The sequence below is a fragment of the Chenopodium album genome, chromosome 1 (assembly GCF_948465745.1).
Source record: "Chenopodium album chromosome 1, dcCheAlbu1.1, whole genome shotgun sequence".
In the NCBI taxonomy this organism is placed as follows: domain Eukaryota; kingdom Viridiplantae; phylum Streptophyta; class Magnoliopsida; order Caryophyllales; family Amaranthaceae; genus Chenopodium; species Chenopodium album.
In genome coordinates this window covers 58,083,465-58,101,410 of record NC_137834.1, presented here as the reverse complement: position 1 = coordinate 58,101,410, position 17,946 = coordinate 58,083,465, and the positions used below count along the sequence as shown (strand labels likewise).

General features: G+C 39.2%; 1 long non-coding RNA gene across 2 annotated transcripts; it reads right to left on the bottom strand.

The window, feature by feature from the left end:
- Positions 1-9,894: 9,894 nt before the first annotated feature.
- Positions 9,895-14,151, bottom strand: LOC145591173 (uncharacterized). 2 transcript variants are annotated; one of them, XR_014102282.1, is made up of 5 exons: positions 13,707-14,151; positions 13,259-13,411; positions 11,297-11,429; positions 10,299-10,499; positions 9,895-10,206 (listed from the first exon to the last, which is right to left on the bottom strand). It is a non-coding gene; the product is annotated as an uncharacterized LOC145591173 (long non-coding RNA). The 2 variants fall into 2 exon arrangements; XR_014102266.1 differs by having other exon boundaries at positions 9,895-10,499; positions 13,707-14,141.
- Positions 14,152-17,946: the final 3,795 nt, after the last annotated feature.

Below are 17,946 nucleotides of genomic sequence, written 5' to 3'. Positions count from 1 at the left end.
AAAATAGAAACATAAAAGAAGGAAATAAAATAAAGAAAGAAAAGGAAAATAAAAATAGAAAAGAAAACAAAAGAGAAAAGAAAATAAGAAAAGGAAAAGGAAAAGAAAATAAAAATAAAAGAAAAAGAAAAAGAAAACCAAAACCCATCAATTCCCCACCCAAAACAATCAGCCAGCCTTCATTCTCTTCTCTTCGTGGCTCCCTGATTTCCATTCATCACCATCACCACGCATCAAAATAATCAATCATCACCGCTTATCATCATCATCTTCATCAAGCATCCAAGATCGTGGCCGTCCAATTTTCATTAAAACTCGCGTGCATAGCTCGTGAAGCGGTTCGGTCGAACCATGGGTTGGTGCGGCCGAACTACGTGGTTGGTTCGGTCGAACCATGGGTATGTTCGACCACTCCTCTTCGATTAACGAAACCCACAAAGTCTCTGACTCGAACTTCGACCGAACCACCAACGGTTTGCCCGAACCCGATTGAAATCGAATTTGCTCTGATTTGGGGCTGTTGCTGTGCGAATTGGTGATGCGGGGTGATTGTGTTGCTGTTGGTGTTGTTGGTGATTGAGAACGGTGGCGCGGCTGGTGGTAATTGGGTTGGTTTTGCAGGCTGTAAATTGGTGGTTGAAGGTGAGGGTGAGCAGGGGTTGCGCGAAGGTGGATGAAGGTGGGGTTAATTGGTGGCTGCTGTTGCTGGTTTGTGGCTGGTGGTTGATTGGTGGCGCGGCTGGTATGTGGCTGTTGTGGGGTTGATTATTGCGCTGCAGGGGAGAAGCAATGCGTGGCTGGTGGTGAGGCTGCTCTGATTTTGGGGTTAGGGCTGCATATGAAGGTGGTCAGGTGGTTGGTTGTGTTGCGGCAGCTGTGAGGTGAGGGTGGAAATGGTGGGTGATTGTGGTTGCTGTGGTGTGTGGTGGAGGATAAGGGAGGTGGTGATGGATAAGGGGCAGCAAGAGGGGTTGGCTCAAGTTTACACCTCGAACCTTGAACTTCGAACACGGACAAGGCCTTGAAACCCGGGGCACCTACAACCAAAAACACGAGGGGAGATCAAGACAAAAAGGAATGAAATAAATAAAATAAAACTAAATAAACTAAAGCTAATAAAATAAAGAAAATAAACTAAAACACGCCAAAATTACCAAAATAAGCTAGAAATGTTATTAAGAGAAAACAAGAGAAAGAAAGGGAAAATAAGATAAAATAAACACGAAAATGACTCTAAAACTACTCCCTAAGAGTGACATAAATGTCACTCATCATTACCCTTTTAACTGCATAAAGTTACCCTTTTAACTGCATAAAGTGACCCTTTTAATAGCATCAAGTGACCCCTTTATTTTCAATGTAGGTGCTTCCTACTACAAGGCATAGGCTTTGTATCTGACATTTGGAACAAAATGTCATAACCTGATTTGGGGCTCTTAAAAAAGACAAAGAATTCAAGTATGCATTCAACTAGTGCTTAAAGATGTGTGTGATAGAACAAGAATTTGAGGCAAAATGGCAGGAAATGATGCAGAATTATGAGTTGACAGTACACTCTTGGTGCCAAAGAGTGTACGAGTTGAAAGAGAAATGGTGTCCTGCCCTTAGTAGAGATTTTTTTTCAGCAGGAATCTTATCGTCACAAAGGAGTGAAAGCACTTATCATGCTATAGGATTCAGAGCAAGTAAAGAAACTACCTTGACAGAATTTTATACCATATTTAAGAAGACAACCAATCGTTGGAGAAGCACAGAGAAATATGATGAGTTTACCTGTAGCAAGTCAATAGCATCCACTTCATTGCCACTGTCTGGAATGCTAAAGCAAGCTGCACAGGTAAAAAGTTAACTGATAAGTACATAAATTACACATAAATTATAGCAATTTAAATGTAGTTAAATGATTTTGGTGAACAGGTTTTCACTTTGTCACTCTTTAGAGATTTTGAACAGGAGTTTGGATACTCTATGGCAACAACTATTCAAATAATAGGAAGAAATGAAGAATGCCTACTTTATCAGGTAGCCTTAGAAAACAAGCCATGGTCTGCACATCAAGTAAACTATATACATGAGAGCCACAGTGTATGGTGTACTTGCAAAAATTTTGAGGCATCTGGACGGTTATGTTATCATTGCATCAGAATTCTACACTTGCATTCAGTAACAAGAATACCAGACAAGTATGTTTCAAAAAGATGGACTAAGTTTGCAAAAATAGAGGCATAGGATAGGTTAAAGAATTAGGATCCTACACAACAATATATTCCATGGAGGCAAACAATGATGAGGAAATTCTACAATCTAATCTTAAAGAGTCAAGAAAATGAAGAGACAAGAGCATTTATGGAAGAAATCTTCAGAAACAGTCTTAAAATGGTGGAAGACTTACTTGCTAGTGTTGCTCAGAGAGAAAGTGCAGAAGCTGCTTCTAATATTCCTGATGTGGCATACAACACTCACAACAATAATGATGTTTCTTCGGCATCGAGTACAAGCACAAGTGTACCAACAATACTTGATCCAAAAAGGGTTGTAACATAAGGAAGAGGCAAGAGAGCAAAAGGAGGTCTTGAAAAAAGCAAGAGAAAAAGAAAACCAGCACTGCCACCTCCACATTCAGAATTTTGATCAAAAACACCTAACTTGAGACTCTTTTAGGAACTTTTTTAGATCATTTTTTTTTCAAAATTAATATACTTTGTATTGTAAAACTATTTTTTTTTTCTTTTTTTACTCTATGACTAGTTTAATGAAAATGTGATTGACACTATTATTAGCACATGTTTAATTAGTGAACCTTTTAAATCAAGATCAGAGGATCCAAACTACAAAAGTTACCCTTTTAATAGAAAAGGTGACCCTTTTCCAAGCAAAACGTGGTCCTTTTAACAGAAAAAGTGACCCTTTTCACATAAAAAAGTGACCATTTACGCAGCTTTTCACATGAACTTATGTTACCCTTTTCATGCATAGAAGTGACCCTTTTTATGCATAAAAGTGACCCTTTTCATGGCTAAAGTTACCCTTTCTACCCACTAAATTTACCTTTTTTTTTTTGCGTAAAAGTAACCCTTTCTACAAATAAAAGTTACCCTTTCTATCAATAAAAGTTACCATCTTTATGCATAAAAGTTACCCTATCCACCCACAATAGTATCCCTTATCATGTATAAAGTTATTCTTTCTACCCATAGAAGTAACCCTTTTTATGCTACAAAGTTCACCATTTTATGCACAAAAATGACCCCATAAAAAACATACAAATGAACCTTTCAATTACTTGATGTATGCACTTACATCAGTATTCCAAAAAAACAACCAAAAACTTTACACTAAGTTTAATTACATCATTGAACTTAATGTATGCACATACATTAAGTTTTTTCATTGTTCAAAAAGTACTCCTAGACCTAATCAGCTAATAACTAACAATCATTTCACTCTTTAGAAGGAGTGTACTTTTTGTCTGCTTTTTTGTCCTTTTTCCTTTGGTCTTTTCTTCTTCTGCCTCCGCCTTTGCTATTGCTTCTGCTGCCATTTTTCTTTCTTCTGCTTCTTTCTTCTTCTTCTCAGCAATTGCAGCCTTTAATCTTTCTTCAATTCCCTTAACATAAGTAGGATCTTTCTTCTTCTCGTTGAACTTGGGTAATTCCGACAACACATCATTCCTAGATTCATTCAAATTACACAGCACCAGTGTGGCACAGATCACTCCTCGCAGAAAATTCCTTCCAACAATCTTACAACAGGGAAAAAAATTATTAATATGTAATTAATAAAAGCATTAGAAAGGAAAAAACTAAAGACAAAATATATGAATAATTACTGTTTTGAGTGTATTTAATTTGAACGATTTGCTAACAAAATGGAGCATGTGATACATGAGAAAGACCACACAGTCCAAATTGTCAGCTTTATCTTTTCTCCATTCCAACTCAACAATTTGAAACCCATAAGAAGGTAGCCGAGAACTCTTTAAATGATTTCTTTTGCCAAGAAAAGCACCCATTTGAACACACTTACATAAAATATAAAAGTTTAGAATACATTAAAATAAAATAAAAATTTTAAATGGAAACAATGAATCAATAGAAACATAACAATAAATCAACAAAAACATATATACCAAGTGTGAAGAAAATTCCTTTGTATATTCAAGACCTGAATCACGCCAGATAATGTTGTCAAGATAATATACCAACTCTTTTGTATGATCAATAACAAACAAAATGTAGTGATTCTTAATAAGAATAGGAAAATAGATCTGAAACAACAAAATTAAAAGTCATTTAGACAGAGCATATCATAAACAGAACTCTTTTAAAGTTATGATATTAAGTTTAGCATGAATATACCAGTTCAGCATCCATTATATACTACTATTAACCAGTAAACTGCGGCCGCCAGTGCCTGTCGCAAATTATGACGAAAACGTTTGCTATTTAGAATTGCGACCGTCACCGGTCGCAAATGCACAGTCGTAATTTAACTGGTCACAAAAAAAATTGCGTCCACTTGGCGGTCGCAGATCAAATTGCGACCGTTTTTCGTATTTTCAACGACCGTTTTTTAAACTGACGTAATTGGTTATTTGTGACAGGCAACGCGGTCGCAATTTTTCAAAATTACGACCGCCTAAGACGTTCGCGAAATTCTGTGATTTGCGACAGGCCCTGACGGTCGTAAAAGTCTGAAAATTACGACCGCCTACGACGGTCGTAAAATCCTGTGATCTGCGACATGCCTTAACGGTTGCAATAGTTAGAAAATTACGACCGCCTAAGACGGTCGCAATATTATGGGATCTGCGACAGGGTACAGGCGGTCGCAATATTTAGAATATTATGACAGGTAGGTAAACGGTCGCAATTGGTCAGAGAATTGCGACTGTGCTGGGCGGTCGCAATTTATTAAATCTGCGACAGGTATAGACGGACGCAAATATGATACTATTATAATGCAATTTTCATATAATTACAATTTGCATTATCGATGCCATCCTAACCTGACTATATAACCTGTTATCATGTGAATTAATTTCAAAATTAATATAAAATAAAAATAATATGCATAATTCATATAGATAATAATATTAATAATTAAAAAGTCCAACTTCGAACAATACATACAATAACAATGTTCAAGTTAATAATAACAGTAATTAGTAAGTAATAGTTTTATAAACTTAACTTTAAAACTATGTTAGGCCTATATGAATAAGTAATGGCCTATGTTCCTTCAAAAAATAGATAAGGCCAACATGTGACAATATAATACCAATTTCAGGCCTATATTCTCCAAATAAATAACGAAATGGCCCATATCCCCCAAAAAAAAACCCTAAGGCCTATATTCCCAAAAAAAAAACCTAAGGCCTATATTCCCCCAAAAAAATACTAAGGCCTATATCAACAATACTAATGTAAGAGCTTTATGAACAAAAACTACGACACCGGAGTCTGGTGACCAAGCCCACCACCAGTCATGTCCGGGTCATCTTCCCTACGAAACTAAAATGGAGGACCACCTGAACAGTTAGTGAACAAGTTCTGCAACATTGTCTCCATCATTCGCTTACTCTCAATTGATGCCTCCTCCCGCTCCTTCTTCAATGCCTCCTGCAATTGCGTAGCAAACTGTGCCTCCATCTGTGCCTGCATTTGCACTTTTGCCTCCTCTATTCGCTCGGCAACCTCGGCTTGCACACGTTCCTCCAATTGTGAAGCTATAGAAGGATTGTACGATTGCGAGCCTTTCTCGGAAGAGGGGCTGTAAAACAAACTAGCACTTGCACCTAGGCCCTTCACTACACACCTCTTTCCTACCACCAACGACCTCCCAGTATAGTTGGTTAGGGTCCGGTTGTGACCCTTCTTGAGTGGAAGACTCGTCAAGATTCTTTTGGTAGGCTTCCTGAAATCAAACAAATCAAATTTTGCATATTAAACATGTTTATAGGTTCAAATTGCGAAAACTTACACATTTTCAAGCATTTACAAGGCTATAGGTTTACAACTTGGCTAAAATGGCTTAAATGACCTTCTAACTTACCCATTTTCTTTGTTTATGCTATATTCTAAGATTTTATCAATTAAACAACTCATATTTAGCATATTAAACATGTTTATAGGTTCAAATTGTAAAAAATTACACATTTTCATGCATATTCGTGGCTATAGGTTCATGACTGGGCTAAAATGGCTTAACCGCTTAAATGACCTTCTAACTTACCCATTTTCTTTGTTTATGCTATATTCTAAGATTTTATCAATAAAAAAACTCATATTTAGCATATTAAACATGTTTATAGGTTCAAATTGCAAAAACTTACACATTTTCATGCATATTCATGGCTATAGGTTCATGACTAGGCTAAAATGGCATTCTAACTTAGTGATTTACTTTGTTTTTGCTATATTCTAAGATTTTATCAATCAAACAACTCATATTTAGCATATTAAACATGTTTATAGGTTCAAATTGCAAAAACTTCCACATATTCATGCTTATTCATGGCTATAGGTTCATGACACTCGTAGAATAAATATGATGGGAAGCCATAATAGGCGAGCGGTTTACAAAATCCGCTTCCCATTTAAGTAAAAAAAAAGAAAGAGAGAGAAGTGATTTGGCAAGCGGTTTTGGCGCAAACCGCTTGCCTTTTAACTAATGGCCAGTGGTTTGGCCTTGAACCGCTTACCATTAGTTAAATTGGCAAGCGGTTCAAGGCCGAACCGCTTACCATTTTTTTTAAAAAAAAAAGCGGGATACCCTCTCTTCTCCTCCCTGAAATTTCATCACTTCACTTCTTCTCACTTCACTCCTCTTCTCTGTCTCCCGCCTTCACTCCTCCTCTCTGTCTCCCTCGTCCTCACCTCTCTTCTCACTTTTTTAGATTCCGGCCACCACCACCACCACTCCATTCATATACTTTTTTATTTTTTTATTTTTAATTTGGCTATTTAATTGCGAATTGAAGCTGCGTTGTGGGTCGTGGGTGGAGGCTGCTCGAGGCTGCTGGTGGTTGGTCGAGGCTGCTGGTGGTTGGTCGAGGTTGCTGGTTTGGTCGAGGTTGCTGGTGGTTGCTCGAGGCTGCCGGTGTTTGCTGGTGGTGTTCGTGGGTGCACTTGGTGGTGGTGTTCGAGGGTGTTGTCTCTCTCTCTCCCTCCAATTGTCATCCTCAATCTTTGTCTTTCTCACTCTCAAATTAGGGTGAGTTCTTGCTAAATTTTAGTTTCATATGTATTAATTAGTATTAGTTGTTTGCTATTCCAAAATTTCAAGTTAGGGTTTCAAGTAGTTAACCCAAGTTTCATATGTATATATATATATTGTTTGAATTTAAGTAGCTTTAAATGATATTTATGAATAGAATATATATTAGTTAACATTTTAGTTTGTTAAATGTGGTTAGTAAATTGCAATGTATGAATATAATGGATTGCTATATATATATGTTTTGGGGGTTTTCGTCCCTTGGGAGAGTTACAACACTGAGACTGGATTCAACAAAGGACGCCTGTACCTGCAAAACAAACGGACCGCCGGATGGTCGGTGGTCCGCCTCCGAAGATTAAGTTAGTAAGCGTTCGGTAATAAAACGTGCGGAAGTAAAGTTATCTGCTCAGATTCCAAGCTCAGGTAAAGTGCTGTATATTCTTTGAAAATGACAACTCCGTAGTAAGTGACGTATTGTCTCGTATTGCGTGTATATTCTCTGTCTTGTCATAAATGTAAGAATGTCCCTATTTATAGGGTCCTTTTGGAAAGTGTGCCCTCCCTAGGATCTGGTGACCTAGGAATTAGGTCACGCCGCAAAACAGCGCCTCAAGGTTTGGGCCCTTGAAGGCCGCCATTCCAGAGGCAATGCCTGAGTGACACGTGTCACTGAGCCCAAAAGCCTCTGGGCATCTTTTTGGGTGACACGCGTTGCCGTCTGAATGGTCCATGCTGGATCATCAGTCTGTTTAGGGCAGAAGAATGTCCGCCCTCCACGTGTCATCATCTCATAGGTCCAAATGGCACCTTTACTGAGGACACGTGGCGTTTTCTGATTGGGCCACTTGGCCGGGTAAAAATACCCAAATCATTTGCCCCTCACAGGGGTCACGTGCATTGCATGTGGTACCTGTGACAGGTGTCTTCATATGACTGGGCGGATTTTCAAATTGTTTTTTGGGGGGAAAAATTAGGGTTTCTCCTTTCTATAAATAGGAGGGTTTGACTTCATTATCGTTTTCACACCTTTGCGAATCTTGGAGAATCTCTGGACTTTTGACTCTCAAAGACTCTTAAAGAACCTGACTTTTGTCAAGCATCCGACACTCAGCTTTTCTGACCGACTGCTTCAGCCAACCAGGCGCCTCAAATACCTTCTTCTAAGGTAACCGCATGCTCTTTTCTTTTATTTTTTTCTTGCGTTTTTCATTTATTCAAATGGTTTCCCAAACGTACACGGCACGACCTAGGTTAGCGATCAGCCGGTCACCGGGGACAGCTTAATATAGAACTAGGATTGCCGAATGCTCGTTCGAGAACTTTCCTTTAAGTACATCTCCAAATCTGACAGTGTTTGTGCATCTGCAGGACACGATGGCTCGAACAAAGCAGACAACAAGGAGATATAGGCCGGATGGTTCCTTTTACCATTCGGACAGTGAGACACCAAATTCAGACGACTCCATTAGGGTGCCAGCTAGTGAGATTTCTGAGCACCCCCCAAACCCCTCTTCTGACCTTCCCCAAACTCCAACTTACTACTCTCCCTCTTCTTTAAGCGGCACCCCCAGTGATACTATACTGCGGGAAGCCGACAGTCAGTACCAGGCCGAGCCTTCAGAACAGGCGTCGGAGGAGAGTTTAGGGGAGGACCCTGCTGGCCCTAGCAGGCAGTCCCCTAGCTCTGGGGAAAGCTCTGATGACGATTCGGCCTCGTCATCTTCTGATAGCGCCTCTGTTAAGTCAGAGGAGGTCCGAGCAAAAATAGATACTGCAAGGGAGTCCTTGTAGTAGAAAAGGGGGAAGGTTGGGCGGAGCCGAGTGCTTCCAGGCGCTTGGAGCGCGCCCCCTACTATCACCATGTCCCGCAAAGCAAGCGGACCTCCATGACATTCGGTCTTGCCAATTTCAGGCGCAAGGTCGTAATGGGGCATGGCTTCTCCTTGTCCGTCCCCGACAAGGAGGATACTATAACCTGGCCCTCCCTGGCCAGTTATAAGGACAAAGCCTTCGGCTGCTACGAGGCGGTCCTTCAGGATGGTTTACGCTTCGCTCTCCATCCGGCCGTGGAGAGGATACTGGACGGATACCAACTGGGTATCTGGCAACTTGTCCCGAATTCATGGATAAATATCATCGGGTACGTTGCCGCCTGTGAAATGTTGGAGGTGGATCCCAGCTCTGAGGCATCACTACTACAAAAAGCGTGTTTTTTGGACGCTTTTTAGGCCTTTTTTCGACGCTAAAAAGCGTCGCAAAATTATTTCTCGACGCTGCTAAAAAGCGTCGAAAAAACGTGAGTCGAGAAATTTATTGGACGCTAAAAAGCGTCGCAATTCTCGACGCTTTTTGTTGTCCAAATGTTTATACGAAGCGTCGAAACTTGTATCAGTTCGCGCACTTTCTCAGGTTTGGCGACGCTTTTTCTTGTCTATAATCACAAAATTGCGACACTTTATTGTGTCCTTAGATTCATATTTTAGTTGTCCTATATTTTTCGACGCTTTTTTCTGTCCATATTTTTAAATTAAGCGACGCTTTTTCTAGTCCATACTATTTATAAATGTATCCAATGTGGAGAATATTTTTCCAGCAGAATTAAAATTTAATTCAATCATTGGAACTTAATATAGCTAGCAAATATCATAGTTGAAAAAAAATTTTGAAACAAAATTTTATTCACATTCAATTTTATTCATAATCAAAGAAGAGTACAACTTGGTATATGTACAATACAGTGCCAAAAACCATTATATTCTGACATGTTTTTATCTAAGCCAAAATGATAAAAGAAAAGTACAAATAAATTTTTTATGTATCACTAAAATTAGTGTGACAAGCCTCCACGATTGGCCAACCATGATCAGATCATTAACCTTGGCATCATACATCAGGGGCTGCGAATAGAATTTGTTGTCTCAACCTTTTGCTGGACTAGCTATCTCAAACAGAAATACAGCTAAAATTATCGACAACAATGTACTTCTGCATGTAAGAGTACAGAAAAATTGTTAAATCAACATAAGGCAAATATCAAACTAACAGAAAATTACAGCAGAATATTAGCAGATAATTACATCAGGTATAGATTGCCACTCTCTTTCTCATCATCGTACATAGGAAATGATGCAGGCATGCAGCCTTCCTAGCAATATTACTGCTTTTCTCGAATTCTTGTATTGCTATACCTTTAATTTGATTCATGCTAATGGAGTCATCAGACTTTCCTGATGCATTTCTGTCGGGAAAAGATGACAAACAATCTTCAGACCTTCAATCTGCAAGAGGGAGAAGACATTAAGATTGCATACGGTTGCTAAAAAAATTCGTAACATCGTGCAAGATACAAATATACTGAAGACTCACAATTATAACAAGCAAACTTTTACTAAATACATATTTTGATCACAAGCCCTTCTGAAATCTTATTAAATATGAAAAGTCACAAACAAGTCACAACTATATTATAACAAACATGCCTTTGCATCCAATTACTTCTTTAACGGACTCAAAATACTTTTCGAGCAATCCAAGTTCCTTCCTTGCTTACCGTTGACTGGTTTGATTTATTAAACTCGAGTCCTACAGTCCTATAGTAAGTTATTATAATTAGTACACAAATAGTGTTTCTTTTATTAATTAAAGTCAAAGTATATAACAAGATGGGACTAAAAAAAGGTCCTACAGGCAAGTGAGGTTGGGCCATAGGTGAGCTTAGCTTTGTCGAAGTAGTATCCTAGAGCTTTATAGGTAACTTATAAATTCATAATAAAAGTAGGGTTCAAGTCTAGTAACACAAGATAGGACACAATCACAACCACGAACACACACAAGATAGGACACAAACACAACCATGAATATAGCCGGGCAGCAACATAGTTTACAAAGAAAGGCAGTAGCAAGTTTGCAACAAAACCTCAATGCATGAAGCAGCAACATAAAACAATAACAGCAGCAATATCAAACGAGAACAAAAACAGAACAACAATTAATAACAATAGGGGGTTCTAGAACTTTCATTTCTTGTAAATACATAAAACTGACATGTATTCTGTAAAGTGGTAAAATAACTTACATGTATCCTGTAGCGTGGTACAACCAATCAATGACTACACCTTATGCTTCTTAAAGGTATTTCTTTCGACAATGAATGTTTGGCCACATATCCATGTTAAGAACATAGCTAATAGTGTGAGAGGCCACCTGAGCTAGAGATACAATTAACAAAAGAGAAAAAGATCAAAGAAAGTTGACTTTTACCTAAAAAATTGCAATACATACGGAACCAAAAACAATTAAACAAAATAAAATATTTATTGAAAAGAGGCTATCAAACAACTCAAAAGTCATCATAATCGTGCTTCAAATGCATAACAAAAAGCTAAATTTTCAGAATAGACATAAAATAGAACCACAATGAAACATAATAATGCTTTTTTTACATGAAAAATCCTTCAAATATCTACAGTCTATGAATCAAATATTTAAAAACAATACAGACAAAGCAATTACTAACAGGACGGTAAAATTCATTAGGATTATTGTAATGAGTTGACAAAAGTAGCAACATAATTCAGACAACATTGAAAATCAATCAATCAATACCTTCATAAGATATCACAAGTAATCTAGATCCCTCAATTTGTAAAGAGATCCACAAAAGTCAACTAAGATATGTAAGGAATGTTTCTGGGGGGAGTAATAAGCTGAATTTGCTACTAATGTCAATATGTTAGAATATTTGGTTCGGATTAATTAGTGTGATAAAAATTCATTTGTGTATGTGTGTGTATACAAGGGATACTTTAGAAACATATTTAATGATACGTTATTAAAAACGGTAACAAATTTTGTTTGGCATTATGTCTGTTTATTTCTATTCATCAATAGCCTAAGATCTTAGGTATGGTTTGTGTGGTTTCGAATTATAACGACATATTTATTCCCTATGCTGCTTTTATATGATAATATGATGTCAAAACTGTGATTTCAAGAACTGTATGAAATTTTACTTTTGCTGTCATGCATTTCTCTTTTATCCTCTCTAAAGTACCCATCTCATAAATACTGCGAGTTTTGTTCAATTTTTTGTTGTCAATTGTGAAATTTTATTATCACCCTTTTGATAAATTGTGTTGTTTTGGTGGATTTTGTATCAGTCTAGGGAATTGATTAATATCATTAGGGAGTGAGTAACCTTAAATTCATATGGGCAAGTGTGTTGCTGGGAACTCAAGGAAGCAAGATTTAGGCCTGTTGAAGCTGAGAGCAGTGTCAAAGTTAGAAGTTATTGCAACTAGATGCTACCCTTAAGTCCCTAAGCAGGATTCTACCAAGAAAACTACAGCATCACGTAGAAGTCTCTTCCTTGATATCATTATTGTAATGATTTTAATTTGGTCAGCAAATATCTCTATGTTTCTGCCTTTTGGGTTTAAATGATTTTTATTTGGTCAATAGAAGGGAAATTAGCTTTTTTGTCTTCTACAGGCTTGTACAAACATGTGAAACAGGAGTACTTGTCTTCAATTATTCAATATCTTACTAGCATCAAAATGAGAGAGATTATGAACTATGGGGCATTTTAGGATCAAATAGATAAACACACAGAGCTTAATTGAACTAGGCACCACAACAACAGAGGTAAAAACTATATGAATTGTTAATTCAGTTAAAACAAAAGCAATATTTGAACAAAATTAATTAATGCAAATCAATATAACCAAAATTATGAAGCTGAGTATTTTAGAATCTAACTCTAAATCTTAAATAATTATGCAATTGAAAAAAACAACATTAAGAACTCTTCTACCCAATATAATGAATTCATGTCAGCTAGTAGCATAATAATATTCTGCAATTGAATAAAACAACATTAAGAACTCTTCTTACCCAATATAATGAATTCATCTCAGCTAGTAGCCTAATAAAGTAATAACTTGAGAAATCACCAATAATAAAATCACATCAAAGCAACAAAAAAGAAAATAAAAAATTCGTATCAATTTTATAAACTGCAAATCGCAAAGAGACATACATTCAGCAATATCGCCCTTGCTGTTAGAGAATCGGCTATTCTACTGCCCACCATTTTCATGGAATATAATGAGAAGGTGATCTTCAGTTTTATAAAACCCCTTCTTTTTCTTCTATTCGAGGGCCAAACTCTGCTTTGGTCCAACCAATAACTCTGAATGAATGGAGTAACAAAATCAATGTCAAGTTTTACATGTCGTAAAGAAATAGATCTAAACAAATGAAAGCAGCAATTCAATAAATCACCAATGTGTACGAAAATATCTAGAAACTAAGAGATTTAATTGTAGAATTAGAAATTGAACAAGATCTGTAACCTAGGGTTTGAAAACGAGTAAAATTGAGCAATTGCAACTTGCAAGTATCAATTAAAATCACACAAAATTAAAAGAAGCAATTTATATCTATTAAGAGTAGAAAATTAACAAAGATTAATGTAAAAATGTAACCTTGTAAGGAGAACAAGAGCAATTCAATGGCTGTCGCAAATCGAATTTAAATGCAAACCATCAGATTTGATAGAAAGACAATAATTTTTGCCATGATATATAAATTATATATTGTGATAGATTATGAGAAACGCAAGAAGAAAGAGGATCTGAATTCAAACTCTAGGCCATGACTCCATGAATCTATGTTAAGAACTCAGATCTAATGAAGGAAAAAAGAAGATGGTAGTTTTCGAGATGTTTGAATATGAGGAGTGGAGGTAAGGGTTCCTGATGTTGGGTGTATTTTATGAATGCGGTACAGCTAGTTGAGTTCACGTGCGGGCCACATGATATTGTTCTCGACGCTTTTTGCAGTCTAAAATTACTTTCGACTTTAAAAGGCGTCGAGAAAACGCGGACATCATAATTAGCTGTTGACGCCCTTGCTCTGGCGTCGAAGCTATAGTGTCGCAAAAACACTCATTTTGTAGTAGTGCATTCGCCCATATGCACTATCTCAGCCGAGCGCCTGCCAAGGGCGGCGAAGGCAGGTACACCTTGTCCACCTATAAGGAGTACATGATGGCAGTCGGCAAGGAGAACAAATGGAAGGACTGGAGAACAAAGTTATACATTGTCCATTCCTCTGAAAGCTGACTGAACAAAAAATACAATCGGTGGAACAAGGATCCGCCCTTCCTGGCTGGCAAGAGTGCCTTGCCCCCTCTCCCTAGGCGCGCCCAGGAGGAAATTTTTGACCGGGGTCTGTTTAAAGTTTCCGTTCGGACAAACGAGCATGGGGATAAAATAGTCGTCCCCCAGAGCTACATTCCCCTTTACAAGTGGCTAGAAGATTGGGTGTTCTTGGCCGCTTGTGGTCTAAGCTCTGAGATGCCGAGAGGTAGTCGGCCGTCTGATTTTAAGCAAACTTTAAATTGTTTTCAGTGTATGCTTATAAAGCCTAACTCCTTCTTTTTGGTGCAGACAAAGCAATGGAAAAGCTCTCGGCAACAAAGAAGTCGGTTGCCGTCTCTGCAGCTAAGTACCGCACCAACGTCCTCAACAGGGCGAGTGATGAGCAGAAAACAACCGGGACTCCCAAGGTAGCTGTTTATGATACATGGTATATTTTTTTTTAATAGAGGTTAAATTTTTCCCGCCTGCTTTTCTGACGCCTTTCCTTTTGTTCATGCAGAGCGTTTCCACCAGGCCTTCTCCCTCTAAGCAATCCCAACCCAAAATTCAAAAAACAGGGGCAAGTGATGTGAGTGCATCCGGCAAGAACCGGAAGCACATCGTTCACAGGCCCAAGAGAGGGGACGGCTCTACTCTCGAAGCTGACAGCGAGGTCAGCAAACCGGATGCCACTCAAGCATCAAAGGGTGGCTTTAAGCAACCCAGCACTGCTGTCGGCTCAGCAGGAGAGAAGAGGCGTCATGGGAAGGAGAAGGAGGAGGAGGCTCAGCCGGATGGTATGAGCCGCATCTTTATTGGATTTCAATAATTAATATTGTTTCTTGGAACTTGACTAACTTATAATTTTGGAGCTCCTGTGCAAAGGCCGACCGTCGTCCAGATGGCCAAGGAGATGCTACATGCGCTTGATCCAGAGGACAAGGCGTCCGTAAGAGGAGTCGGCACCCTTAACTTGGATGCCATCTTGGGGAACCTCTGCGAGGTAAAAAAGTTAGCTAAATTTTCCTTAACATTTAGCATATATCCGACTGGTTTTGACCATCCGGCTTTTTCTTATTTCCAGGCCATGCTGCGCGTCCAGGGGCTAAGACGGCCAATCCAGGAAAAATCGAAAGAGGTAACAGCCGCTAAAGCTCGAGTCGAGTCCGCCTTAGATCGAGCTCAATTTGAAATTGCTCAGAATGAGCTTCTGACCCTTGATATGATGTATTCCCAGGCGGACGCCAACCTACAAGTGAAGAAGGACCTGGATTCGGCCCGCTCCAAAATCAATGACCTTAACGCCGAAGTTAAAGGCCTTAAGGAAAAGCTTGAGCCTCTTCAAGAGGCTAAGAAAGAGGCCGAGAGGGCCAAGGAGCGGGTTAGCCGCCTGGAGGGGCGTCTTGCGAACCAGCAGGAGCAGCTAAAGGCCAAGTTCCAGTCCCGGGCTGAGGACGAGAAGCAGGCCCTTGTCAAACAAATGATGGAAGACTATGAATCCATCATGCGGACGGCATGGGAGGCGGTACAGCCGAGTGCTGATTTTGGCATCTGGAAATCTAAGTTTGATCAGGCAAACGAGGATTACAATGCTGAACTCCTTCGCCAGGCTGAAGAGGAGGCGAACAAGGATGAAGCTGATGATGAAGAGGCCGACTCCTCTTCAGACTCCTCTGAGGAAGAATACGGGGAAGAGGAGAATGATGAAAATGAAGGGCAGCCGGCAACTGATAATGTGGCTGCCAATGCTGATAATCCCTCTGCCCCTTAAAGCTTTTTAGTAGTTATTTCTGCGGCCGAATGGCCATACATTTCATCTTCCGGCCTGCGTGTCGAGTATCCATGTATCTTTACCGACTGAGGGGTCGGGTAATTTGACAATTTTTCTGGCGTGGCCAGCAAACAATCTTACCCAATCGTCTGATGACGATTGGGTTTTTTAATCTAAATTCATTCGGCCGTTTGGCTGAAGTTATTCATATTGTTGTTCTTTAAATTTTTAAATTTTTCATTGCATGTTTTTTGGCCAAGTATTATAACCTGTATACCATGCGAATGTTCTTCCCCTGGACGGATGTCGAGTGGTTTCGGTTGAGTGGATTGATTGACTTAGAAATTATTGATACTTAGAAGAGTATACATGGTTTCTAAGTCAATCAATCACTATGGTGATTGCCCCAAACCACGCGACAGACGGCCATCCGGAGCGAATGAATAATTATTTTCATTCGGCCATTGGCTCAAACGAAATACAAGATTTTTGACTTAGCAAATTTGCTAAAAAGAAATCCCTCGCCTGTTTTGTTCCAAAAACTAAAAGCAGGCGCAACCGGCCTAAGGCCTCGACGAGGTAAGATGCTAAGTTTTAACTTAGTCTTAATTTTAATTTAGGAGAATCCGCCTGTCTTGCCCCAAGAGCAAAGAGCAGGTGCATTCGACCCACAAGTCTCTTTTTTAATCTGCTAAGTATTTTAGCTTGTTTTCTTGGTAAGTAATAGTCCGCCTGTCCTGCGTTTGGGCAAAAACAGGCGTATCTGGACAAGGGCCTCATTAGTTGTCTTGTAAATCAGTAAAAATTTTCCGCCTGTCTTGCACTAGAGCAAAAACAGGCGCATCCAGCCTAATGCCTCAATAGCCTCTACTTATGAAACAGTCACCCTTTTCCGACTGTGCTAGAACAGTTAGAAAATTCTGGCCTTTAAGATTTCACTTTCGATTAAACCAAACGACTGCGAATGCTGCCTTAGCATTCGGTAGGACCGCTTGGTGTATTTGTAGAGCAATGTGCCACCCAAATGGGAGATGCTTCTCCTCGACGAATTCGCCCGAATGGACGTCGTCGGTTATCTTACTCATGTTGGAGCAGACGGTCATACTCATGTTGGAGCAGACTGTGACCATTCGGCCTCTATGTGTTTTTCCTAATATACGGCCATTGGCCTCTAAATGATTTTATCTGGCCTTTGGCCTTTTAAAGATTTAAGCAAATATTCGTTTAAGTGTTGCCGTAAATTTAAAGAATTTCGTAGAAACGACTGCTTTAAAGCAGTCGGCTTCTTCAGAGGGACTAGGACGTCTGCTGTTGGGACAGACGCTATCCAAATGCATTGGTCGTCTGTATTTTGTACAGGCGCCACTAATAGTAAGAAAAGACAAGCTAGAAATGAAGGCATATTCTCATTAAACAAATTTTTAAATGACAAAATTTGAGGTATTTACATTCGTACTTAGAAGTAGTACTTTTTCAAGTTGTCTACATTCCAAGTCCTAAGCAGCTTCCTGCCGTCTGGTTCTTCCAGGCGGTAGGTGCCGTCTCTTACTTCCTCATATATTCGGTAAGGGCCTTCCCAATTTGCGGTTAACTTTTCCTACTCATTCGCCCTGCCGACTGCCTCCATTTTTCGTAGCACAAAGTCCCCCACTTTGAGAGGACGCTTGTGTACTCTCTTGTTGTAAGCTCGTGTCATTCTCAGACGGTAAATTTCATGGCGCAAGGCGGCATTGCCCCTGCGCTCTGGAAGTGAGTTCAATGCCAGCCGCATGGCCTCCCAGTTAACTTCTTCGTCATATAACATGACTCGAA